General features: G+C 41.4%; 2 pseudogenes; one reads left to right on the top strand and one right to left on the bottom strand.

Annotated features, from left to right (window-relative positions):
• Positions 1-989: 989 nt before the first annotated feature.
• LOC139831710 (uncharacterized) lies at positions 990-3,578 on the top strand (annotated as a pseudogene).
• Positions 3,579-3,786: 208 nt separating this feature from the next.
• On the bottom strand, positions 3,787-5,150 carry LOC139831347 (protein ALP1-like; annotated as a pseudogene).
• Positions 5,151-14,355: the final 9,205 nt, after the last annotated feature.

Genomic DNA, 14,355 nt, shown 5'->3' with positions numbered 1-14,355 from the left:
CCGTCCAGGACATCGGCGGCGAGGCAGGAGAGCGGGGGTCCGGTCGACGGCGGTGGGTGGGGGCGGGGGGAGAGCCAGCGAGTTTTTATTTTGACGGTGATGAGACAGAGTGAGTACGACAAGGAGTGAGGTCCGCGAGGTAATCTCGGGCCTGTCGGATGTCGGGTGTGCGTGGGCCGTGGGCCATGGGCCGTGGACTGCTCTTCTCTCTGCTACAATTCAGAAAAACAAATTGCCCTCAAATTTTCATTTAAATGATTTTGAAGGTCCTTTTTGGTGAGGAATGATTATCCTTATTGAATAAATACTAATTTCTGTATCATTAATAATTATAATCATGCAGGTCATCGTGTGGTCTATGGATGTTAAATTTCATGGAATATTTCACGGGGGATATTTTATCCGACATTCCTGAACAGGTATATTTGCTCCATATCGCGATACTTATTCCAGGTTGTATCATTATTACTTGAAAACTAACTTTATTTACTGCTTGATTAATAGGTCAATATGACAGATTTTAGAAACAAACTAGCCATAATTTTAGTGGATTCACATTTGAACGATGATAATATAAGGAATCGAGACTTGAAAGATGATGAAGAACATACATTTGATCCTACTGATTGTGTCATTGTGGATGGACCTCCTAAAAACAACAAAACATCGAAACTATCGTCGGAAATTGGGTTCATCTCTTATGTTACCATCTGCCAATCCAACCGACCAAGAATTAATAGATGAACTTTGCCTATACATCAGCACAGTTGATGATATCCCTTCACTAGAGTAAGCAACATTTTTTTATTTATTTTATTGTATTGTTCTAATAAATTGCGATAGCATACTTGTAATTGTAATTGACATAATTCTAATTTTACAGGACCGAATGGGTTAAAAGTTCGAGTCCTTATCCTATTAGTCTTAATTTAAGACAAATAAGTAGCATACTAAAAATGAATGAAAATATGGACGTTAGTTGCTTTAATATGGCTGTACGGATACTGGCGTGCCACGACATCCAGCTTGCTAGGGATGTCCCAGTCCACTACATGGACTTGAACTTCTGTGTAAGTTACTATAACTACATACTAAATCTATTTATATGTGACTCATTTGTGGCATATACTAATGTTTTTTTTATTATTATTTTAGTTGATGTCTCAATATGCACGAGATCCAAGTCATAGTGACTATCCTGATGTTGCTCGGTTGGCTCAGTTGTTTCTTAGCTGGCCTGACAGCAATGAGTATCATATATCTGAATGCAATATGGTAAGATTTCAATCCTTCATTCTTAAGAGTCAATTATCTGTTATAATGTTTGCTATATTTTTAAATGTATCGGTGCAGATTTTATTGCCTTGGGATATTGTTGGGTTATTCCAGTTGTTCGTCTTGGATCGGCACAAAAAAGTTATCTCTTTTTTGGACCCACTTCCAATACCATATTTGGCGAAGACTATACTTAAAAATGTGGCCGATAATTTTAATCTTGCCCTGGAAGTTGCAAACCCTGCATCAAAGGATGACATTACTAAATGGGGTTGCAAGGCTCCCAAAGTTCCAACAAATCTAGACGAGTAAGAATCTTAACAATGTGTTACAATCTTAACGTATTTATTCGACTCGCAATGTAACATTATATGCATGCAGTGCTCTGTCGGGTTATTTGGTTTTTGAGTTCATGCATTCATGGTACGATGGATTGCTATATTTTCCAGTACCCACGGTGAGTATTTACACATGTTCATTTGCATACACTTTGCACATGTTTTTTTATAACAATGTTGTATAATGCATATATAGGACGGTTTTCAACTAAGGAAGCGGTTTTTGGTTCACATCCTGAAGTATGAAGCAAATGAAGCTTTAAGCAATATCCCAGCCATTGCACGAAGCCTTATTGATCGCATAAAAAAGTGGACCTTCAAGAAAGAACCGTCATCCGCGAATAAATAGAAGATACAATGTTGCTTAGTTATTTTATCTGTCACTCATATTTCGCCATGTATCAAGAATACATAGATGGACCTTCAAGAAGAAACATAATACATATTGTTGCTTAGTTTATGATTTTAAGTATTTTTACAACTAATTCTAAATACATTTATGTGATTGTAAATTTTATGTAAGTGTGGATTGTGTGTTTTAGGCGCTCTCACACCTCTTAGGCATAAATGGCTCGGTAAAATACATAATAAAAGATCACAATATATGTTAAAATTTTGGTATTTGTATCATGATTTGCTGCATACATATTAGTGTGATACGTGCGTGCACGTGCAAGCTTACTAGTAGGAATTAGGAGGCAAGGGTTTAAAAGCATCTCCAACGCGCCAAATCTGCGACGCCCTATATTAACCGCCGATATGGAGCGTCAAAAGCAAAAAAACATTCCTTATTTGCATCAGCTCAGGTCAAACAAAAGGAGAAGGATACGAAGAAATATTTTAAAGTTATAAAAGACTTGCTATCTGAAAGTGGTTTTGGCTGGTATCTTGATAGAATGATGGTGGTTGCGCCAGATGATGTTTGGGCAGGATTACAGGCACGCAAAAATAAAGACGCCCTCCATTGGCAAGACAAGTCATTCCCATATTACGATGATCTCTTTGCTCTATATGATGGTGAGTTATAAATAATTGAGGTTATTTCTTATGTTTTGTTCTACAGCTGAGGTTCTGATGTACATAAATTGTGTAGGACGTTATGCTCAAGGAAGGATTTATATGCGAAGAAAGCAACACAACCCTCTTAGCTTATGCATCATATTCGCAGCAACTGCAAGATCTCGAGGAGAATTTGCACTCACCTACGCTGCGGGTGGATCATCCATGCACTTTGGTTCAGAAGAAGAAATTGAGAGCACTAATTGGTTCTCCAGCAATGATCCATTGGACCAAGCGACAGCAAACTCACCTCCCGGTAATGATTCTGCAGTACATGTTCTATTACCAAATGTAGTTCCAAGACCAGCTTACTCTAATGAAGCCCCACACAACTCAATGGAACATCCAGAAAATATACGTAAAACTCATTAGTAATCTAATTCTGCTCCAAAGCTTACCAATGCAAGACAAGTGAAAAAACAGAAGACCAGAAATGGTAACGATGATTTCCATGAGAGGTACTTGAGCCTCAAAAGAGAAGAGATATACCGACTTGTAGCCATTGAAGAGAGGAAAGCAAAGGATCCATATAGCATCCAAAAATGCCTTACTGCACTTGAAGGGTTGAAAGATTTACAAATTGGAGATATCCTAAAAGCGGCTGACCTCTTCACCGACAGTAAGAACAACAGAGAGTTATTTTTATCTTTTTCAAATGATGCATTACGGTTGGCTTGACTGACCAGAAAAATTCAGCAAACCTAGACAAACGGTTATGGAAATATGCTCCTCCTTGTAGTCCTTTTGTGTACATATTCTTGGACACATGTAGTACGTGGCTAGGGAAGGATGTTAGCTTTTGTGTATGTGTTCCTGGACACATGTAGTACTTGGCTATGGAAGGATGTTAGCTTTTGTGCATATGTTCCTGGACACATGTAGTACTTGGTTAGGGAAGGATGTTAACTTTTGCTTATGTGTTCCTGAACACATGTGGTGCTTGGCTAGGGAAAGATGTTACCTTTTGTGTATATGTTCCTGGACACATGTACTAGTAATGTAATGTTAAATGAAACTTTATTACATGTCCTTCTGAATGAATATAAGTAATTCAGTACAAACCAGATTGTTTCGATTACATACATAGATTGAATTACATTTAGTACAATATAAATCATCTTCTTGCAATGTAGTCAGCCCACATTGCTTTTGCCATGGCATCTCGCATAGCATTTCCAGCTTGCCGCAGGCTGTTAAATGCAGGCACATCAACATTGTATTGAGTATCTCCCTCTGGTACAACCTCCATATTACTTTCATCGATATCTTCAGTACATGTTTCAGGCAATGTCATGTCTCCATTATGTAGTCGTATGAAATATACAACAAGCCATAGAAATATCAACCTGGGTGTTAATATCATATGATGTAGCGGCCTTCAATATGGCATACCTCTTCTTTAATATACCAATGATTCTCTCAATATGATTTCGAAGTTGAGCATGGCGAAGGTTGAATAGTTCTTGGTAGGATTGTGGCTTTTGTCGGGCTCTTCCTTGTTCTTGCAAATGGTATCTAGTTCCCCTATATGGAGCAAGGAATTGAGGTGTGTTTGCATATCCGGTATCCATAAGGTAGAATTTACCGGGGGTACACTAAATCCATGATTAAGTGCATCTTGTAGCACTCTTGTATCTGATGGAGCCCTCCCAACCAGGATGTACCCACACAAATTTTAGATCAAAGTCACATGCAACCATTGCATTTTGTGAAAGACCTTGTTTTCTATTTCTGTATGGATCTTGTTGTCCATCTGGAATTGTCATGGAAAAGTGAGTACCATCGATAGCTTCAATACAGTTCTGCAAATTTTATGATTGAACTCGATATATGTACACATCAAAATATCTTACTAGCAATTTATGATGAAGGAACTGAGGATTAGTACCTGAAAGTATGAAAACTTTTGCTGCCTTAATATGCGATGCGGGTGCAGAGAAGGCATCTGTATGTAGTTGCATGCCAGACATGTAATTGCGTTGAGCACAATGTGGAAGTAATAACTAACTATTGATCCACTCCGCTCAAATCTATCTTGCACTGTTCGGTTGCTTGCATTCTTTGAAACTGTGTACAAGAACATACCTACTTGCTCTTCCGCAGATACATATATTCCATCTTCAAGCTTGCACTTCTCAAACAACTTCTGAACCAAAGCCTGGAAAATCTCTCTCTCCATATGGAAACGTCTCTGGCATAAGACCTCATAGCCGGTAAGAGTTCCATGTATGTATGTAGCTCCAGTGAGGATGGATGTATATATGTATTGGTTTCTTTTGGGATGATTGGGAAGAGGTACTGCCTTCTACTTCAGGGAGTATGAGGAAAAGAAACTCATCTTCATTTTTTGAACGCCTTCGGTAGCTTGCATTCATCTATTATCAATGAAAATATGCTAAATTTGTGATGTGTATGCCCAGAAGTGAGAAGAAAATTTCTTATGTGTATGCCCAGATGTATGTTGCTCAGTATATGATGCATGTTTATATAGAGATGGTCAAAGGGAGCATATAATGGCTAGCATGTAACGGTTGGCCTAACTGGGCTCGAGGGCTCTATTTCCTGGAATCTTTCCTATATACCAAATACATGCAAGTACCTCCATTCCTTTGTTTTTTATTTTCATGGGTTTTCTCTCTCCACCCAATCATGTTTCCGTACAGGCTTTTCTTCCTCTGGATTCCAAACCTGTAGTCCGAACGAAGCCTAATTTTTTTTGGGACGCGGGACGTTTTGCACTATCCTGAGCGATATAGTTTGGGCACCGGCTGCAGCACGTGACATCACTCCACTCGTGTGCGAAGAAAAACTTGCGAAGAAAGTTCCCTCCCACGCGTCGCCGGCCCACTGATGTCTACGGGTGCTTCTATTCTTGTAGACAGTGTTGGGCCTCCAAGAGCAGAGGTTTTTAGAACAGCAGCAAGTTTCCCTTAAGTGGATTACCCAAGGTTTATCGAACTCAGGGAGGAAGAGGTCAATGATATCCCTCTCAAGCAACCCTGCAATCACAAAGCAAGAAGTCTCTTGTGTCCCCAACACACCTAATAGGTGCACTAGTTCGGCGAAGAGATAGTGAAATACAGGTGGTATGAATAAATGCGAGCAGTAGCAACGGCGCCAGAAAAGTGCTTGCTGGCGTGCAGATGATGGTAGTAATATTGCAGGAAGTAAAGATGCAGTAAAACAGTAAACAAACAGCGATAGCAGTATTTAGGAACAAGGCCTAGGGATCATACTTTCACTAGTGGACACTCTCAACATTGATCACATAACAGAATAAATAAATAGATGCTAGACTCTACACCCTCTTGTTGGATGATGAACACCACTAACTGTGTAGGATTACACGAACCCTCAATGCCGGAGTTAACAAGCTCCACAATATTCAATGTTCATATTTAAATAACCTTAGAGTGCATGACAGATCAACATAACCAAACCAAGTACTAACATAGCATGCACACTTTCACCTTCACACTACGAAAGGAGGAATAGATCACATCAATACTATCATAGCAATAGTTAACTTCATAATCTACAAGAGATCACAATCATAGCCTACGCCAAGTACTACACGATGCACACACTGTCACCATTACACCGTGCAGGAGGAATAAACTACTTTAATAACATCACTGGAGTAGCACACAGATAAATTGTGATACAAAACACATTGCAATCATAAAGAGATATAAATAAGCACTTCACTATGCCATTCATAACAGCGAATAAGTATTCTGTGAAATATAGCCTAAGAGACCCACACGGTTCACACACTGTCACCTTTACACACGTGGGACAAGGAGTCTCCGGAGATCACATAAGTAAAATCCACTTGACTAGCACAATGACATCTAGATTACAAGCATCATCATATGAATCTCAATCATGTAAGGCAGCTCATGAGATATTGTATTGAAGCACATAGGAGAGAGATTAACCACATAGCTACCGGTACAGCCCTTAGCCTCGATGGAGAACTACTCCCTCCTCATGGGAGACAGCAGCGTTGATGAAGATGGCGGTGGTGTTGATGGAGAAGCCTTCCGGGGGCACTTCCCCGTCCCGGCGGCGTGCCGGAACAGAGACTCCTGTCCCCCAGATCTTGGCTTCGCGATGGCGGCGGCTCTGGAAGGTTTTCTCTGGTTTCGTCGAACGTAATAGGGTTTTCGCGAAGGAGACTTTAAGTAGGCGGAAGGGCGGCGTCAGAAGGGGTCTGGGGCCACCAGACACTAGGGCGGCGTGCCCCCCTCCTGGGCCGCGCCGCCACCATGTGTGGGCCCTCTGTGGCCCCTCTCTGGCGGCTCTCGGTTGTTCTGGAAGCTCCCGGGGATTCTAAGATGCTGGGCGTTGATTTCGTCCAATTCCGAGAATATTTCCTTACTAGGATTTCTGAAACCAAAAACAGCAGAAAACAGCAACTGGCCCTTCGGCATCTCGTCAATAGGTTAGTTCCGGAAAACGCATAATAATGACATAAAGTATGCATAAAACATGTAGATATCATCAATAATGTGGCATGGAACATAAGAAATTATCGATACGTCGGAGACGTATCAGCATCCCCAAGCTTAGTTCCTGCTCGTCCCGAGCAGGTAAACGATAACAAAGATAATTTCTGGAGTGACATGCCATCATAACCTTGATCATACTATTGTAAGCATATGTAATGAATGCAGCGATCAAAACAATGGTAATGACATGAGTAAACAAATGAATCATAAAGCAAAGACTTTTCATGAATAGTACTTCAAGACAAGCATCAATAAGTCTTGCATAAGAGTTGACTCATAAAGCAATAAATCAAAGTAAAGGTATTGAAGCAACACAAAGGAAGATTAAGTTTCAGCGGTTGCTTTCAACTTATAACATGTATATCTCATGGATAGTGTCAATGTAAAGTAATATAACAAGTGCAATATGCAAGTATGTAGGAATCAATGCACAGTTCACACAAGTGTTTGCTTCTTGAGGTGGAGAGAAATAGGTGAACTGACTCAACATAAAAGTAAAAGAAAAGTCCTTCAAAGAGGAAAGCATCTATTGCTATATTTGTGCTAGAGCTTTTATTTTGAAAACATGAAACAATTTTGTCAACGGTAGTAATAAAGCATATGTATCATGTAAATTATATCTTACAAGTTGCAAGCCTCATGCATAGTATACTAGTAGTGCCCGCACCTTGTCCTAATTAGCTCGGATTAACACGGATTATCATTGCATAACATATGTTTCAACCAAGTGTCACAAAGGGGTACCTCTATGCCGCATGTACAAGGGTCTAAGGAGAAAGTTCGCATTGGATTTCTCGCTTTTGATCATTCTTCAACTTAGACACCCATACCGGGACAACATAGACAACAGATAATGGACTCCTCTTTTAATGCTTAACAATTCAACAACAGATAATATTCTCATAAGAGATTGAGGTTTTATGTCCAAACTGAAACTTCCACCATGATTCATGGCTTTAGTTAGCGGCCCAATGTTCTTCTCTAACAGTATGCATACTCAAACCATTTGATTGTGAAAACCGCCCTTACTTCAGACAAGACGAACATGCATAGCAACTCACATGATATTCAACAAAGGTAAAAAGTTGATGGCGTCCCCAGAAAACATGGTTACCGCTCAACAAGCAACTTAATAAGAGATAAAGTGCATAAGTACATATTCAATACCACAATAGTTTTTAAGGCTATTTTGTCCCATGAGCTATATATTGCAAAGGCGAATGATGGAAATTTAAAGGTAGCACTCAAGCAATTTACTTTGGAATGGCGGAGAAATACCATGTAGTAGGTAGGTTTGGTGGACACAAATGGCATAGTGGTTGGCTCAAGGATTTTGGATGCATGAGAAGTATTCCCTCTCGATACAAGGTTTAGGCTAGCAAGGTTATTTGAAACAAACACAAGGATGGACCGGTGCAGCAAAACTCACATAAAAGACATATTGTAAACATTATAATACTCTACACCGTCTTCCTTGTTGTTCAAAACTCAATACTAGAAATTATCTAGACTTTAGAGAGACCAAACATGCAAACCAAATTTTAGCAAGCTCTATGTATTTCTTCATTAATGGGTGCAAAGTATATGATGCAAGAGCTTAAACATGAGCACAACAATTGCCAAGTATCAAATTATTCAAGACATTTTAGAATTACTACATGTAGCATTTCCCGATTCCAACCATATAACAATTAACGAAGCAGTTTCAACCTTCGCCATGAACATTAAGAATAAAGTTAAGAACACATGTGTTCATACGAACCAGCGGAGCATGTCTCTCTCCCACACAAGGATGAACTTATTCAAACATAAACAAAAACAAACAAACGCTCCAAGTAAAGTACATAAGATGTGACCGAATAAAAATGTAGTTTCAAGAAAAGAAACCTGATAAGTTATCGATGAAGAAGGGGATGCCTTGGGCATCCCCAAGCTTAGATGCTTGAGTCTTCTTGAAATATGCAGGGATGAACCACCGTGGCATCCCCAAGCTTAGACTCTTCACTCTTCTTGATCATAGTATATCATCCTCCTCTCTTGACCCTTGAAAACTTCCTCCACACCAAACTCGAAACAAACTCATTAGAGGGTTAGTGCATAATCAAAATTTCACATGTTCAGAGGTGACACAATCATTTTTAACACTTATGGACATTTCCCAAAGCTACTGGAAGTTAATGGGACAAAGAAATTCATCCAACATAGCAAAAGAGGCAATGCGAAATAAAAGGCAGAATCTGTCAAAACAGAACAGTCCGTAAAGACGAATTTTAAAGTGGCACCAGACTTGCTCAGATGAAAATTCCCAAATTGAATGAAAGTTACGTACATATCTGAGGATCACGCACGTAAATTGGCAGATTTTTCTGAGTTACCTGTAGAGAATTCTGCCCAGATTCGTGACAGACAGAAATCTGTTTCTGCGCAGTAATCCAAATCTAGTATCAACCTTGCTATCAAAGACTTTACTTGGCACAACAATGCAATAAAATAAAGATAAGGAGAGGTTGCTACAGTAATAACAACTTCCAAGACACAAATATAAAACAAAAGTACTGTAGCAAAATAAACACATGGGTTATCTCCCAAGAAGTGCTTTCTTTATAGCCATTAAGATGGGCTCAGCAGTTTTAATGATGCACTCCCAAGAAATAAGAGTTGAAGCAAAAGAGAGCATCAAAAAGCAAATTCAAAACACATTTAAGTCTAACATGCTTCCTATGCATAGGAATCTTGTAAATAAACAAGTTCATGAAGAGCAAAATAACAAGCATAGGAAGATAAAACCAGTGTAACTTCAAAAATTTCAGCATGTAGAGAGGTGTTTTAGTAACATGAAAATTTCTACAACCATATTTTCCTCTCTCATAATAATTTTCAGAGGCATCATGAACAAACTCAACAATATAAGTATCACATAAAGAATTCTTATTCACATGCATAAAAGTATCATTACTCTCCACATAAGCATAATCAATTTTATTAGTTGTAGTGGGAGCAAATTCAACAAAGTAACTATCATTATTATTCTCATCATCAAATATAGGAGGCATATTGTAATCATAATCAAATTTATCCTCCATAACAGGCGGTACTAAAAGACCAATATCATTATAATCATCATAAATAGGAGGCAAAGTATCATCAAAGTAAATTTTCTCCTCAATGCTTGGGGGACTAAAAATATCATGCTCATCAAAGCCAGCTTCCCCAAGCTTAGAATTTTCCATATCATTAGCAACAATGGTGTTCAAAGCGTTCATACTAATATGTTCCATAGGTTTTTTAATTTCCGCATCAAACCATCCATGTCTTAAATCAGGAAATAGAATTAGAAGCTCATTGTTGTCCATTATGCCTAACTAGTGTAAACAAGAAATAAAAAGATGCAATTGCAGGATCTAAAGGAAATAGCTTCGAGCACACACACAACGGCAACAGAAAAATACTTTACCTGGGCCGGAGTATGAGTGCCTTTTACCTTTCCTCCCCGGCAACGGCGCCAGAAAAGTGCTTGATGTCTACGGGTGCTTCTATTCTTGTAGACAGTGTTGGGCCTCCAAGAGCAGAGGTTTGTAGAACAGCAGCAAGTTTCCCTTAAGTGGATCACCCAAGGTTTATCGAACTCAGGGAGGAAGAGGTCAAAGATATCCCTCTCAAGCAACCCTGCAATCACAAAGCAAGAAGTCTCTTGTGTCCCCAACACACCTAATAGGTGCACTAGTTCGGCGAAGAGATAGTGAAATACAGGTGGTATGAATAAATGCGAGCAGTAGCAACGGCGCCAGAAAAGTGCTTGCTGGCGTGCAGATGATGGTAGTAATATTGCAGGAAGTAAAGATGCAGTAAAACAGTAAACAAACAGCGATAGCAGTATTTAGGAACAAGGCCTAGGGATCATACTTTCACTAGTGGACACTCTCAACATTAATCACATAACAGAATAAATAAATAGATGCTAGACTCTACACCCTCTTGTTGGATGATGAACACCACTAACTGTGTAGGATTACACGAACCCTCAATGCCGGAGTTAACAAGCTCCACAATATTCAATGTTCATATTTAAATAACCTTAGAGTGCATGACAGATCAACATAACCAAACCAAGTACTAACATAGCATGCACACTTTCACCTTCACACTACGAAAGGAGGAATAGATCACATCAATACTATCATAGCAATAGTTAACTTCATAATCTACAAGAGATCACAATCATAGCCTACGCCAAGTACTACACGATGCACACACTGTCACCATTACACCGTGCAGGAGGAATAAACTACTTTAATAACATCACTAGAGTAGCACACAGATAAATTGTGATACAAAACACATTGCAATCATAAAGAGATATAAATAAGCACTTCACTATGCCATTCATAACAGCGAATAAGTATTCTGTGAAATATAGCCTAAGAGACCCACACGGTTCACACACTATCACCTTTACACACGTGGGACAAGGAGTCTCCGGAGATCACATAAGTAAAATCCACTTGACTAGCACAATGACATCTAGATTACAAGCATCATCATATGAATCTCAATCATGTAAGGCAGCTCATGAGATATTGTATTGAAGCACATAGGAGAGAGATTAACCACATAGCTACCGGTACAGCCCTTAGCCTCGATGGAGAACTACTCCCTCCTCATGGGAGACAGCAGCGTTGATGAAGATGGCGGTGGTGTTGATGGAGAAGCCTTCCGGGGGCACTTCCCCGTCCCGGCGGCGTGCCGGAACAGAGACTCCTGTCCCCCAGATCTTGGCTTCGCGATGGCGGCGGCTCTGGAAGGTTTTCTCTGGTTTCGTCGAACGTAATAGGGTTTTCGCGACGGAGACTTTAAGTAGGCGGAAGGGCGGCGTCAGAAGGGGTCTGGGGCCACCAGACACTAGGGCGGCGCGCCCCCCTCCTGGGACGCGCCGCCACCATGTGTGGGCCCCCTGTGGCCCCTCTCTGGCGGCTCTCGGGTGTTCTGGAAGCTCCCGGGGATTCTAAGATGCTGGGCGTTGATTTCGTCCAATTCCGAGAATATTTCCTTACTAGGATTTCTGAAACCAAAAACAGCAGAAAACAAAGAATCGGCCCTTCGGCATCTCGTCAATAGGTTAGTTCCGGAAAACGCATAATAATGACATAAAGTATGCATAAAACATGTAGATATCATCAATAATGTGGCATGGAACATAAGAAATTATCGATACGTCGGAGACGTATCACCCACCGCCAAATCCTCGCCTCCGGGCGGCCGCCGACGCAATTCCGGCGATGGACGCGCCCTCCGGCACCCCTCCGACCCCTTCCTACTCCATTCCACCTACCGTCGCCGCCTCCGTCGTGGCGCCGCCGAATGCGCCAAACCCTAGCAATGCCGCCGACGCCGGGAACACCGCCGCCTGAGCCCTCTTCATCCCGCCACGCCTGACGCTGCACACAAGCGCGTGCCGCTGGCGCGTAGGTGATCGCCGACAAGGCGCGGCCGCCGGCCAAGAGGAAGGTGCCCGTGACCAAGCGCCCGTCGCCTGCGGCTGGTGCTGACAAGCCGCCGCGGAAGAAGGGGAAGGTGTTAAAAGTGGGCGGGCATGCAACACCGATTGTCAAAAGTGGGCGGTCGTGCAAGCCAACGTTGATGTGATTAACCCAAGTGGCACAAATGACGCTGATAGGATAAGCAATTCTACTACTTTGTTGATCATGTCTACGCACGGTTGTTGTTCTATATGGCTCATATATTCTCTTTTGTTTGCTTTGTAGAACTCCATGACTCAAGGCATGTTTAGAGATGTGGGAAAAAAGAACAAGAAAGGGAACAATATTCTTGGCAATCCATTTATGTTGCATCGTTGCTATGAAGTGCTAGGGAACGAACAAAAGTGGAAGACCCGTGGAAAATTGGATGCGGCAACCATGGCCGCCAATGCAACCGGCGATGCAACAATCAGCGATGATGGTGACTTAGTGAGGAAGGCAAGAAGAGAAGTTTCACTCCTCACTTGGTTACTAATGCAAGGAGGAATATGCTTGGTAGAAAGACCGCTAAAGATATGAAGGGAAAGAAGGTCGGAGATGATGATATAGCGATTGCTATGGATATGATTGCCAATATAAGATTGCAAGCAAATGAAGATAGGAAGGTGGCAAGAAATTTGGAGAAAGAGGCTATGGAGGCTATAGAGGCTCGGAGAGCCGTTTTGAAGTAGAGGCTTGCCGCCAATGAGGAGAGGAAGTTGGCATTGGCGGAGAAAAAGCTCGCCAATGAGGAGCACCAACTCCTAGTGGAGGAAGAGAGGAAGCTCTTCTTCATGGACACTTCCAACTTGTATGAAAAGCAAAAGGAGTACGTCAACCTTGCTCGTGATGAAGTGTTGGCCAAAAAAAGAATGTTGGCAACCAACATGAACACACCCACAACCGGCATGTTTGGAGGAGGAATGGGAGGCATGGCCGGCATGGAAGGACCAAGCTTTGGAGGAGTCTTCGGAAGGACCATGAAAGCACCGGTGAGCGGTGTCTATGGAGCCATGGGAGCACCACCGGGAGGATTCGTGGCCTCTATGGATCCTTCTCTTCCTCCTTCAAGCCAAGGTGTCGATGAAGATGAAGCAAAAGATGATGCTGATTTCGAAAATGCGGAAGTGTGATTCTTCTCTCTTACATCTGTGATATGCAAATTGCGTGTTGCACTTTGTGTCCATTTGAACTATAATTTTTGTGTGTGTGTTTATTGAACTATGTCATGAAATTTAAACTATGGTAGATCATTTGGTTGATGATTTTATTTGAGTATTTGATCTTGTTGAATGCATAGTAGTGTGTGAATGTTGTTTTGCACTGGCGTTGCGCGCTGTAATTTGGAGCGCCCGATGAAGGAGCATTTTTTGCGTCCACGCTCGCGCTGCAATTTAACGTCGCCGGTGAAAAAGAAATAGTGCGCAGTATAGCTGTCTACCGGATGCAGCGACGTTTACTGCGCCGAAATATGGCGCGGCTGGAGATGACACGAGCGTGCAAGGCAGGGTTGGAGGAACAAGACAAAGTCGCTAGCACTAACAGCGTACAACGCCGATCTTAATGGGCCTTTTTCTTGTTCCACGGGCCGTAGCGAAATATATGGGCCAGTCGGTTGGTCCGTCGGAACTAGGCAGACCTGGCCCAAAATAA

The sequence above is a fragment of the Lolium perenne genome, chromosome 5 (assembly GCF_019359855.2).
Source record: "Lolium perenne isolate Kyuss_39 chromosome 5, Kyuss_2.0, whole genome shotgun sequence".
In the NCBI taxonomy this organism is placed as follows: Eukaryota; Viridiplantae; Streptophyta; class Magnoliopsida; order Poales; family Poaceae; genus Lolium; species Lolium perenne.
Note: the sequence above shows the minus strand (reverse complement) of the source record. Positions and strands in the feature narration are given on the sequence as shown.